Genomic DNA, 13,250 nt, shown 5'->3' with positions numbered 1-13,250 from the left:
GGTGCTGACTTTATAGGGGCCAATACTGATTGGGACAGGTTTTCTAACCCATCCAGTTTCATACTCTACTCAGTGTTGGCTAACTGGCAGAATTGGAGACCTTTCTTACAAATGGGATTGAGCAACTGTTAAGCCTGTGAGTATTTTTTTTTATTTTTTTTATTTTATATGTCTAGTTTTAGAGTTAAAACTGCCTTATGCTATGTACACACGACCGGACTTTCGATGGACTGAATCACGTGGGACTTTTCAACGGACTTTCGATAGACTTTTAGACGGACTTCCGTCGAATCCGACTTGTCTACACACAATCACACCAAAGTCCGACAGATTCGACCGTGATGACGTACGACCGGACTAGAATAAGGAAGTTCATAGCCAGTAGCCAATAGCTGCCCTAGCGTCGGTTTTCATCTGTCGGACTAGCATACAGACGAACAGATTTTTCGACCGGACTCTCGAGTACGTCGGAAAGATTTGAAACATAATCTAAATCTAAAGTCCGTCACATTTTCGACAGAAAAGGTCCGCTGCAGGTCCGATGAAGCCCACACATGGTCGAATTGTCCGACGGGTTAATTCTGTCGGACAAGTTTGGTTGAAAAGTCCAGCCATGTGTATACGGCATTACTTTCCATCTTGCACAGTTGTATGGGGTCCCCTCCTGTACTGAAATTGCTTACTCTGCTTTCACTGCACACTGTTAACATCTTACAATGTGCATAAGAAGCTGCAGCATGTCAGAGTCCAAGGCGTCCAGAGTCATAGACGAGTCGAAAACCAAACGTTCTGTTAATCAAAAAACTAAAATGGCTTATATGATTTTGCCATCTGTTGTTTCATTGTCGAAGCAAAATCCAGCATTTTGGATCAGGCACTTTCGATTGGAACACAATTGTGTGTCTCAGTTGGCACACGAATGTTGTGAAAAGTAAAGGACCAATTTTTGTTCGTTTTTTGACTGTGGCCTGCTTAATTAATTTCTTGGCTGAAGGGCATGCAGCATAGTCTAGTCCCTTTCTCCCCAGCTAGACTTTCCCAAGCCCGCCCCTTTCATTGATTGGATTTTATTTCTTTAATCATGGAGGCTCAGCATCACATGTGGGAGTCGCCACATATGTACCGCACCCTGACAGCCCCTTCCACTAATCATGATCTGCCTGCATTGCATAAAAAAGTACAAAAACTCAGTGGTGATGTCACTTGCCCTAAAAAAGTAATTAAAATGGGTTTTATTTATTATTATTCATAGGATGTTGAAATGGGTCTAGGAGGAATAAAGAGACATGTCTGATTGCATTTTCAGGAAGTCAGTTTTCTGTTTTAAAAAATGCAGCCTGAAGCCTAAGAGGAGGTGTTAGAACAGTGATTGCATCATATCCTTGAACTGTAATCAGGCTACATTTCCCATGAATCCTTGGGATGGGAGTGAATGTGGGAGGTTACACTAGGCTTGTACATGTAAAGGTGAACTCGCCCACTTAAACATAAATAACACCCCTCATTCTGCAGCCAGCAAGCCGTACATAACACACGGTATGATAGGTTACAGCCTTATAAATGCAAAGCATTTTATTATAAATGCATATTAATATAATAATTTAATGTATTTAATAAATTTAAATTAATACATGTAATGTAAATGCAAACCAGTGCAGCTTATCAGTGTCCACCAGTGCCGAATGTCAGGGACCGCCAGTGCAGAGCGGAGATTATCAGAAATTACTTGTGTATATACAGAGTGGGGATCTCCCGTGGTGTCCGGTATTGTTATATGAGAATGCCGAGCGCTGATCCCCGTTATGATTGACATCCCACTGTTCTATAAAGGCGGGGGGCGCGGGACATCAGCATCGGTGTTCTCATATAACAATACCTGTCACAGCGGGACATCCAGCTGTGTCATACAAGTAATTACTGATGATAATCCCCACTCTGCACAGAGATAGCAGGCGGGCGGGGGGCGGTGCTGTGAGGGGGGGGGGGGGGGCGGTGCAGCGGGGATAGAGTGGAGGGGGGCGTAGTGGAGGTGGACTGGTGGCGGTGACTGGCAGGAGCAGAGGAGGAGGGAGGAGAGGGGGCACCTCCTCCATGGGCGGCACAGACCGGGGGCTATGAGACCCCCTCCGCCCACAACATGTCTGCTTCCTCCCTGGTCGGCTTTCAGAGGACTACAAGGGGGCGTGCCAGAGCGCTGGCTGAGCTGAGGAGAGGGATAGCAGCCAGCGGTCTTGCAAACAGGATGTCAGCAGGCAATGATGTTTTTAAGCAAGTTCAGCGGCCTATAATAGAGGAACTACAGAACTCAGAAGAAAACGGATGGCAAAGTGGGTGAAGGTAGGAGATCAGCAACAGGGATATGGAAACATTTTTTTGGCCGGAGTTCTGCTTTAAACTTCGGCTTCAGTCTTGCCATGCACATGTAACTCTAAAAGTCCAAACATTCCTGATTTTACCAAACAAGCAGTGCATCTAGTTAATGCATTACACAGGTCTCCTAAAGGAATAGACATAGACTGAGTCTGATGGTTGAAAGTGTATGTGTCCAACTTCTTGGCAGTAGATTATACATTTCAAAAGAAATGGGTGCACAATGTTCTATTTCTAGACCAAAGGTTTATTCAGCAAAACGGAAGTACAATACCATCAGACATCAAAGTGAAGAACCTTGTTGGCAATGAATGCCAATTGTTCTCCAGAAAGAAGGGACAAAGATTGTCACTGTTTGTTCTAGTAAGCCAAATCAGTCAAGCTGGTAGAGATTGCTGCAGGATGATGCCTTCATGGAGGGTACATCAGATTTTGGTTGCAGAGAGCCCAGCACTTCTAGATTATGGTGTGAGATTTTAATAGCTGAAAACAAATATGAAATTGTGCACAACAATTATCCCAAGCTTTTCTATTCTCTGATACTTAGACTTATCCCAACACCATTCCTTAACCCTAATACCTAACATGAATCTGTAACCCAAATGGACATTCAAGTACATATTTATAATAAATGGTAAATGAGCTTTTAAAGCAAGCCCATACTGGCCTCTGTAGCTTTGGGCACTGTAGAGAAATTCATCCTCAAAATTCACAGCATTGAAGTCTTTCAGCAGCTCATCACACTCTGCTTACCCCTCACAGGAGTGACTAAAACACAGAGAAGGTGTTTTGAAGGGAGAACAGGGTGAAACAAGGTGCTCAGAGAGTGATTTAATTGCTTCTTCTGTACATTTTGAAGATGAATTGCTCCACAGTTGTAGCCTGCAGCTACAGAAGTCAGCGAGGGCTTGTTTTAAAATCCTTATTTACTGCTTGTAAAAGCAGATCTTGAATAAAGAAAAAAAAATTCAAAGTCCGCCCAACTGTAAACCCCTGCCCACCATTTAAAAGAAAAAAGTAGCATTACATGTAGGGAAAAAGTTACATATTTGGAGAACAAGAAGAAAAAATATACTTGCTCTATGACACGAACGGCAAGGGTGACATCACAAGCAAAATTTGTTAACCTTATCTTTTCCAGGATCCTCCTGTTTTTTTTTTTTTTCCATACATGTGGGATGAGGGGGATTGAGGGTCTTAAGTGGCTCAATTTAGGAATATGTTGTAAACGCTTGAATGTCCATAGCCTGGGCACAGGTTAACTTTAAATAAGGACATCCGTATAAAAAATGTGTATCTGTTTTGGTTGCCAAATGATTTGTAATTTATTTAGCCACTGTTGTAATTTTTACTTCAAAAGATCACCTTTGTTGGTTTAGCCTTTAGATAGACTGGTCTAGAATCCTTACGAATGTGAATATGGGAGAGAAATGCACCTAAAATGAATATATAAATATGTATACCACAAGTTGGTTGGCAACTGGGCAACCTTTTCTGCCATTGGTGACTTTCCAGCTCCTTCCATTATACATTACAATGATGTATCATTTATATCAGTTTATTCAACCTGGATTCCATGAAACTCTAGAGTTGCTTGGGATTGTAAGGGGGAAGAGGGGTTCAGGGTCAACCCACTGACCACCAATGTAAGGAGCATTCTTTCCACTTTCAACCAATGTAAGGAGCATTCTTCCCACTTACAACCAAAGTAAGGAGCATTCTTGCCACTGACCACCAATGTAAGGAGCGTTCTTCCCACTTACAACCAATGTAAGGAGCATTCTTGCCACTGACCACCAATGTAAGGAGCATTCTTCCCACTTACAACCAATGTAAGCAGCATTCTTCCCACTGACAAACTAATAATATACCGTGAGCTGTAGATATAACTATTAGCAGAGGTTCCCTGAGAATGGGAAGTGATTTTCCTCCATGTTATAAAGGTTGAGAAAGACTGCTCTATACATACGCAAATAGGAAGTAACATTGTGCAGACAAATGAAGATTTGTAGAATATGAAATTACCAAACTATGGTTAAGCTAAATTTCCTCTTAGCAGAAAAATAGGAAAACACAATTTAATGCCAGGATAAAAACTAAGTGATGGCCCCGCAGCTTCTGACATCAAACACAATAACCGGCCAGACCCTGCAGGGAAAGTGTATTCAGTTAATTAATGATTTTGGCTGTCCTACAAAAGACTTTTTTAAATGTTCAGTCTATCAGGTAGGGATTAAAAGAATATGTTGTCATACAGCACTTTGTGTAACATTTACAGCCTGTTCCCTTTTTCTCCTTCTTTTTGATTCAACATAGCTGTGACCTGTATGAACTCCTTACAGTATTATCGCTAGTTATTCCACCCAGAGAAATAATAGTTGTGTCCCAGGGCTTGCCAACTGTTCTCTCTCTCTCTCTCTCTCTCTCTCTCTCTCTCTCTCTCTCTCTCTCTCTCTCTCTCTCTCTCTCTCTCTCTCTCTCTCCACCTACAGAGACTTGCCTAATATCAGGTTATGTCACCCACCCATTGATGATGTTCTCGGAGGGAGGCATGCGCATTCCAGGCATTGCTCTTGCCTGTGTCTAGGGAATACATATGCATTATGGGCAGAGCACAGGGAATCATCTAGATTTCTGAAGAGTTCAGTGCACACTCCCTGACCGGAAGTTCCGGAAAGCATTGAAGAGAAGGACAGAGGAAGGCGTTGCTGGAAGTGCTCACAGGGCTGGAGGAGAAGTTTCGGGCAGAAGTGATATCAGCTTGGGGGTGGACCACCAATACATCTCCTCCAGCCCTGTCAGCAACTCCAGCGGCCGTGTTTTTCTATGGACACTATGCAGATTTAAATTTGACTACATATGTACTTCAGCCCAGGTTTACACTGAGCTGCGGGCATGAATCCGTGCGAGTTCAGCTGAACTTGCACAATTTTACTCCCGCATGTCAGTCCCGATTTCGGCTGTGATTTCAGAGACATCTGTGCAGGTTTTTGCACAGATGTCAATGTAAATCGCAGACCGAAATCGCAAAAAGTAGTACAGAAACTACTTTTTGAAATTGGTGTGGCGTCGCAAATGCAGGACAATTAGAACGGTGCCATTGCTACAATTTGACATGTCAAATCGGCGGCAATGTGAACCAGGGCTCAATGTGAGTTGTTATAACATTTTGAATAAACTGCCTATTGCTGCACTAGATGGCGCTTTCTATACTGGGTTCACACACACACAGGAGGTATGGGGGAAATCACATGTGATTCAGACAGGAATCGCACTGCATTCTTGTTCTAATAGCATGCGATTCTTCGCATGAGATTTGCGTCCATTCATTTTTTTATGGATGCAAATCGCACAGCAAAGTATTGGTTTTGGGTATCGGGAGCATTTTCACGAGTAGTTGTGAAAATACTCTGTATGGGCACCGATTTCGTTATCCGTGCATCCCTCGTGATGAATTTGTATGCCTTTTGCCTACGTGAATTTGTATAGAAGGGTGAATTTTAACCACTTGGTGTCTACGCTATAGCCAAATGACGGCCACAGTGCGGACCTGAATTTCTGGGAGGCTGTCATATGACGTCCTCCCCTTTGCACGCTCCCCGCGCGCGCCTTGCAGGGGCACACGCTGTGGTCACTGAGACTCGGGTGATCACAGATCCGAGTAACGGGCCGATCCCGGTCCCTTACCACGTGATCAGCTGTCAGCCAATCACAGCTGATCATGTGATGTAAACAAAAGCTCGGTAATCGTTTTTTTTCTCCTCACGCTGAGAAAAAAAAAAGCCGATGACCAGCTTATGTGCAAGGGACATCGGTCCCGAAGAGGAAGGAGGCACATCTGCCTCATCTGTGCCCACAATTACTGCCTGCCAGTGCCAACCAGTGCCACCTATTAATGCCCTTCAGTGTCACCTCTCAGTGTACACCAGTGCCGCCTTATCACTCCCAGCTATTAGTGCCCCTTCTCAGTGCCCACCAGTGCCACCTATTAATGCCCTTCAGTGTCACCTCTCAGTGTACACCAGTGCCGCCTTATCGGTGCCCATCAGTGCAACCCATCAGTGCAGCCTCATCAGCGTACATCAATGAAGGAGAAAAATTCGGTCTATTAAAATTTTTTTAACAAAAAATAAAAACCGCAGAGGTGATCAAATACCACCAAAAGAAAGCTCTATTTGTGGGAAAAAAATGATAAAAATTTCATTTGGGTACAGTGTTGTATGACGGCGCAATTGTCATTCAAAATGCATCAGCGCTGAAAGCTGAAAATTGGTCTGGGCAGGAGGGGGTTTAAGTGCCCAGTAAGCAAGTGGTTAAGCTATACATAGAAACTGCTGTTCGATATCTTGCACTGATAAGAGCAAGTAAGCACAAAAAAGCTAGACACACAGTCCTATATATTAGACTTTATCTGTCTGTAGTTTATATAGTTTAATTCACTGTCATTACAGTCTGTTCTATGTGAACTGAAAAAAAAGAAGAATCATCAAAAAAGTTGTATATTTTTTCCAATGAAGTATAAACTACGTATATTTACTGAGTTTTATGGTGTATTCTGTAAAGCTGGCAGTTTCTAGTTTAATTTTTACCACTTTTAAGCCACCGGAACAGCAAATATGAGTGCAAGTAACCACCAGAATCTAGGTAATCTGCCACTTGTGAGTTTCTTGTGATAAGGCCAGAGTCAGGGTTGTCTGTTCAGTACCTAAAATATGCATGTTTTCATGAAATGATTGTGGATTCTCATGTTTGTAATGGAAGATCTGATGAGGGGCGGCCATTGCTGATCTCTGTACCTGCAAATGCTGTTTGTCAACCTGACATTCTACTCCCTTGCTTCAATACTTTGGGTCTGTGACCAGAAACAAGACTGCAAATAAGGACATCTGGCTATTTGTGGGCTGCACAGTTTTTCCAAGTCATTGATCGGAAAGATTGCACTAGGGGATTAACATAACTGCCAGGCAACTAGCATTTTCAGAAAGAGTTTAGTACAAGGCACTTTTTTTTTCATAAGATCCAGTAAGAACTTTTTAAAGTCACTGTTTGTATCGACTTTTGGAGTGGGAAGTCTATTAACGTGAATATTTATGTTTGATCAATTAGGTCCTTGGCTCAGCACTTGGTTTGTCAACGGATGTCTGAATTTCAGGAATAGATTTTTGCTGTCGGGCGGACAAGCGGAGAAGAAGCCAGGAAAAGGGACGTGTTATCGGGTAAGTGACAGGCTCATGCCAGACAAGGCAGTTTGTTTCCTCGTTTCTGATTTATGGGTCATGTGACAATTTTTGGGCTGTGCTAGTGAGTTAATGATGATCATAACATGAGGTTTATTGGGACACCGCCTAAAACGCGTGTAATAGGTGACTTTTTAACAGGTTTCTTGTATCAGTATTACAGTGATGCATCACACTATGTCTCATGTGTTATATGGGGTCTATCAAAGAGTGCGATGACCTACACCCAAAACTAATAGTCTTTTAATAAACCATTTACCTGCCAGTGTTGTGTGTGTGTGTGTGTGTGTGTGTGTGTGTGTGTGTGTGTGTGTGTGTGTGTGTGTGGTCTGTATAGTTTTGATGCTCATATCGCTTACAGTGTGTGTGTGTTTTTATACTACGTTTTCTATTGGCATTCTGCTGCCCATTTCTCAATGTCTCCACATGCTCTTTAAAGTACTGAATGTTCTGCTAGATGAGGAAGGGCAAAGATCAGGAAAGGGACATGAGAGAAATGTAATGGAATTGGTCATCCCTTTGCTTACTCCCTTTTGCTGGACAATAAGTGATCTGTTGTCTTGCTGTCACTGGGATGGTGAGTAAGGGCAAAGTTTTCCAATAGAAATAACAAAAATCACTTTTTGATGGTAGAGTGGAAAGGGTTATGGCTAAATAACATTTATATTGAAAGCTGTGTCCCTGGGTCTCCTGGCTTAAAGGAGATGTATAAAGTTTATAAGTGATTGTCATTCACCACTCTCCGCTCTGCCCCTTCAGTGCTCACTGGAGTGTCAGGCTGGAGAGAGGGCAGGTGCAGTTGGCTTTGGCTCTCAGCTGCACTGAGTCGGAGACCGTTGTCAATCGGGCAACTAGGGGAATCCTAACAATATTGTCTGAATCCTTCCAAAGCCTGGAGCGGCCCGCCAGGCCAGCGGACAATAGCCCACTATAAGCTGACTTTGGGTCACAGAAGAACAAAAGTAAGTGCACTTCTGTGATCCACAATAGAAGTATGGCCAAAAAAGCTTTGCCCATAACTTATATTTTGAAGCTGAACTTCAAGAATTGTCTGTATTACTTATATTGATCCTGCTTGGCACAAAATATGCATATCTCATATCTGAGATATAGTGTTTCACTGCCCCTCCTCTCCACCTCGTTCAGTGCGTTCTATAGAAGGCGACCCTCTCCCTGTCCTTAGTGTACAGGTGGGTAGCCACTTGCACAGAACCTGAGCAGGGCCCAGAAGATAGTGGCTAGCGCCAACTACTAGAGTGATTTCCAGCTCTCCCAGTGGCCCATCAGGTGTGAGATTTGCATATTTTACATTGTGCCAAGCTGGACCATTGTAAATGCGCAATACAGATAATTCCTGGAGTTCAGCTGTAAAGCTCTTGTTGCAGTAGTCATAACCTCCTCAGTGTTGAGGCCCATGTTTTGAATGTTCCTGCGTCTGTCCACACTTCTCTGCATTTCACAGCTGGGGAGCCCTAAACTCCATATTAAAGACTTGGCTCCAGTGGCTGGGAGCTTTCAGCACCTTGCAGTGTGCAGGCTCTTATTATTTAATGGATGTGGTGGGTAACGATGCAGATATGAGTGGCTGGCAGATATTGGATTGCTGATTATGTGGCGCTCTTCACATCCTACATTTCTATCTTACTTTTTAATTAGCTCAAAGTTCTTCGGTAAAAGAATGCATTTGTCCAGTACAGTATTTTGAGAGGAATCCTCCAAACCAGTTAGTGTTTCCCAGCAGCTCTCGTTTGACCATTATTATCATAATACAGTAAATTTATGAAGAAATCCATTTTAGTGTTATGTTTTCACGCTGCAAAGTCGATAACTTCTTGAATTTTGCATTCCAGCAGTGTGCAAACCTTTCATTTTTTTATTTGTGTCCCAAATTTTTTCTGGATGGTTTATATTTAGTATCAATGAAAAGCACAGATGTTCTGTAACCTACTTTTGGAGCGTAATTGATTACAGTTTCCAAGCACTGTTGTTTATTTCTGTTTTTTGTAGGATGCACATCAGGTAAGTTTTTTTGTTTTAAAGTGGTTGTAAACCTCAGACGTGAAATATGAACAAAGCATACCCCTCTATAGTGTATACTTGTCTCAGTATAGAGCACTAAGGGGTCAATTTACTAAAACTGGAGAAAGCTAAATCTGGTGCAGCTGTGCATGGTAGCCAATCGTATTCTAACTTCAGCTTGTTCAATTAAGAGTTAACCAAAAAAAAAAAAACTGGAAGCTGATTGGTTTCTATGCAGAGTTGCACCAGATTTTGAACTCTCTAGTTTTAGTAAATCGCCCCCTAATAAGGATGAGCCGAACACCCCTCGGTGTGGTTCACACCAGAACTTGCGAACAGGCAAAAAATTTGGACGAACACTGTTAAAGTCTGTGGAACACGAACATGAAAAATCAAAAGTGCTCATTTTAAAGACTTATATGCAAGTTATTGTCATAAAAAGTGTTTGGGGACCTGGGTCCTGCCCCAGGGGACATGTATCAATGCAAAAAAAAGTTTTAAAAACGGCCGTTTTTTTTTTTTTTTTTTTTTTTTTTATGTATTGTGTTACGATATGTGTTTCAATATATAAATAGTAACAGTAGTGCCAAAATACAAAGCGCATAACATACATCCCATACCTCGAAACCAGTTGACCACATATCCTCTTATTGCTATTATACATATTTATATATTATTACTTTTCTCTCTAGTAAGCCCACCCCCCCCCGCCCCCTGCGACCCTCCCTTGTTAGACCCCCATAGTTCCAGGGCACGCCCAGTAGCTGGCTTCGGTTCTGTGCATTGTTCTCTCTTGACATCTAAACTCTAAGCTGCTCCTAGCTCAGCCTCACCCCCTTAGTAGGAAGGCAGGTATTCTCGACACTAAAGTAGCACTGGTAGCGGACATGGCGTTGCTTGGACCCACGGGTTCCACAATCTCAAAAAAAACCTTGAAAGGCCGTAATGATGTGACTGGATTAGAGACATATATGAGTATCATTCTGAAAGCAGTCTCTGGATAAAGTTAACTGAAGTGGCAAAAAAAACGGCCGTTTTTTCAGGAGCAGTGATTTTAATAATGCTTAAAGTGAAACAATAAAAATGAAATATTCCTTTAAATATCGTGCCTGGGGGGTGTCTATAGTATGCCTGTAAAGTGGCGCAGTTTTTCCGTGTTTAGAACCGTACCGCAGCAAAATGACATTTCTAAAGGAAAAAAGTCATGTAAAACTGATCACGGCTGCAATGAATTGTCGGGTCTCGGCAATATAGATAACTCTTTGAAAAAATGGCCCTTTGGGTCTGGTATGAATATTAAGGGGAACCCCGAATCAAAAATCTAAAAAGAAAATGGCGTGGGCTCCCCCCAAAATTCATACCAGGCTCTTTAGGTCTGGTATAGTTATTAAGGGGAACCCTGCGCCAAATTAAAAAAAAAATGGCATAGGGGTCCCCCCTAAAATCCATACCAGACCCTTATCCAAGCACGCAACCTGGCAGGCCGCAGGAAAAAAGAGTGGACGAGAGAGCGCCCCCCCCGACCCGTACCAGGCCACATGCCCTCAACATGGGGAGGATGCTTTGGGGTCCCCCTCAAAGCATCTTGCCCCCCCCCTGTTGATGAGGATAAGGGCCTCATCCCCACATCCCTTGCCCGGTGGTTGTGGGTGTCTGCGGGCGGGGGGCTTATCGGAATCTGGAAGCCCCCTTTAAGGGGACCCCCAGATCCCGGCCTCCCCATCATATGAATTGGTAACAGGTTCATTGTACCCCTACCATTTCCCCCCCAAAAAAGTGTCAAAAATAGTAAAAAAGCAGACACTTTGGGACAAGTCCTTTATTAAAAACTAAAAAAATAAAAATGTCTGACGATGTAGATCCACGCCGCCTGACGGGCCGAATAAAGGAAAAAAAAAAGCCACAAAAGGCTCCCGACAAGTGGCGCTTCTTCTCGGTGACAGCTGTTATATAGCTGAGGGCGGGGCCACCCAGTGACGTAGACGGGTGACCCCACCCCTCTGACGCCACGTGATGTCAGAGGAAGGCCACGTGATGCCAGTCACTTCACTGGGTTATATGTAAGGGTTTACAACCACTTCCCAACTGTGCTATAGCCGAATGATGGCTACAACGTGGTCGTCCAGTTTTAGGAGGGCATCCTATGACGTCCTCCCGTGATCACGCTTGCTGCGACGCGCTCTGTTTTCGCCGTGTCCTTAGGACACAGCTGATCACAGATCAGGGTGAAGGGCTAATCACAGCTGTTCTTTACCATGTGATCAGCTGTGTCCAATCACAGCTGATCACGATGTAAACATTAGGCCGGTTATTTACATTCCTTTCCTCACGCTGACAGTGAGAGGAGAGCCGATAATCGGATTGTGTGAAAGGGACATCTACACTGATGATCAGGGCACTGATTATCCATGTCCTGATTATCACTGCAGTCCCACCAGTGCTGCCAATCAGTGCAGCCTCATCAATGCCGCCTCAGTGCACATCAGCAAATGAGAAAAATTATCTGTTTGCAAAGTTTTTTTTTTTCTTTTTTTTCAAAATTTTCAGTCTTTTTTTCATTTTATTTTAGCAAAAAAATAAAAAACCCAGTGATGATGAAATACCACTAAAAAAAGTTATATTTGTGTGAAAAAAATAACAGTTTCATATGAGTACAGTGTAACATGACCGTGCAATTGTCATTCAAAGTGTGACTGAGCTGAAAATTGGCCTGGGCAGGAAGGAGGGTAAAAGTGCCCGGTAGGCATATGGTTAAAGTAAATGGGGAGTAGGTTTTAAAGAGCAGTGGTCCCCTGCACATACAATAATGATTGGTGACTTTTTGCCAGTATAGATTGTTGTACAGAATGTCTGGGTAACCATAAACAATGTATTTGACGTGTATGTCCATCAAAAACTATTTTATTTTCAGCTTTTGATAAGGTAGGAAAGGATTAGAAAGCCTAATGGGCTTTACTGCTATTAAGAGCTCCATTCATTCACATGGCCCCCCTACGTTTTGACTTATCCGATCACTGGAGAATTTTATGGGAAGTACTGTATAAACATTCTTTATGCTTCCCGGATCAAGTTCTCCTATGTTTAAATGTACTTGGCGTTACGTGCAATCACATGTTTAATACATGGCGCACACCACTGCAGATGTATTCTATGTGCATCTGCTTTGATCTACGCTTATTATTAGTATTGTTTATTATACAAGATTTATATAGTGCCAAGAAAATGGAGGGAGACGTATCAGCTTAACAGTCATGGTGTGATTAAACGCATATAAAAGGATTCATAATAGTCCTATAAACAGATATGTCATGTCATTGTCAGTATGAATGAGTCCTAAGAGAGATTTAAGCTGGCTATACAAGGATCAAATTCGGGCCAATTACTGTAAATCGCTGAAATTCAAGCCATGGGTTGCCCTGCTGGCACCACCTGGCTCAACAAACTTTGAGAAATCAGAGGAGTCGGGTGTAACAAAGTCGGATGAACAGTGACTGCAGCCAATCGGCTTTACCCTCACATACTCTTTCATCAGAGAGGAATTTAGGGAAAAGCTGCAATAGCTACACAAATGGGAATAAATGCTGATGGGGCTTTCAGGCTTTTCTTACTCTTTTGCTGTTGCAG

The 13,250-nt window shown here is 42.8% G+C and overlaps 1 protein-coding gene across 3 annotated transcripts in view; it reads left to right on the top strand.

Moving 5' to 3' along the window:
- The window catches only part of ERBIN (erbb2 interacting protein), a 341,118-nt gene that overhangs the window by 75,820 nt on the left and 252,048 nt on the right, over positions 1-13,250 (top strand). For all 3 annotated transcript variants that reach the window (XM_073623490.1, XM_073623499.1, XM_073623482.1), the window contains exon 2: positions 7,477-7,586. The gene's annotated coding sequence lies outside the window, so the exon portion shown is untranslated. The remainder of the gene's footprint in view (positions 1-7,476; positions 7,587-13,250) is intronic.

This window comes from Aquarana catesbeiana, linkage group LG01 (genome assembly GCF_042186555.1).
Source record: "Aquarana catesbeiana isolate 2022-GZ linkage group LG01, ASM4218655v1, whole genome shotgun sequence".
Taxonomy (NCBI): domain Eukaryota; kingdom Metazoa; phylum Chordata; class Amphibia; order Anura; family Ranidae; genus Aquarana; species Aquarana catesbeiana.
Note: the sequence above shows the minus strand (reverse complement) of the source record. Positions and strands in the feature narration are given on the sequence as shown.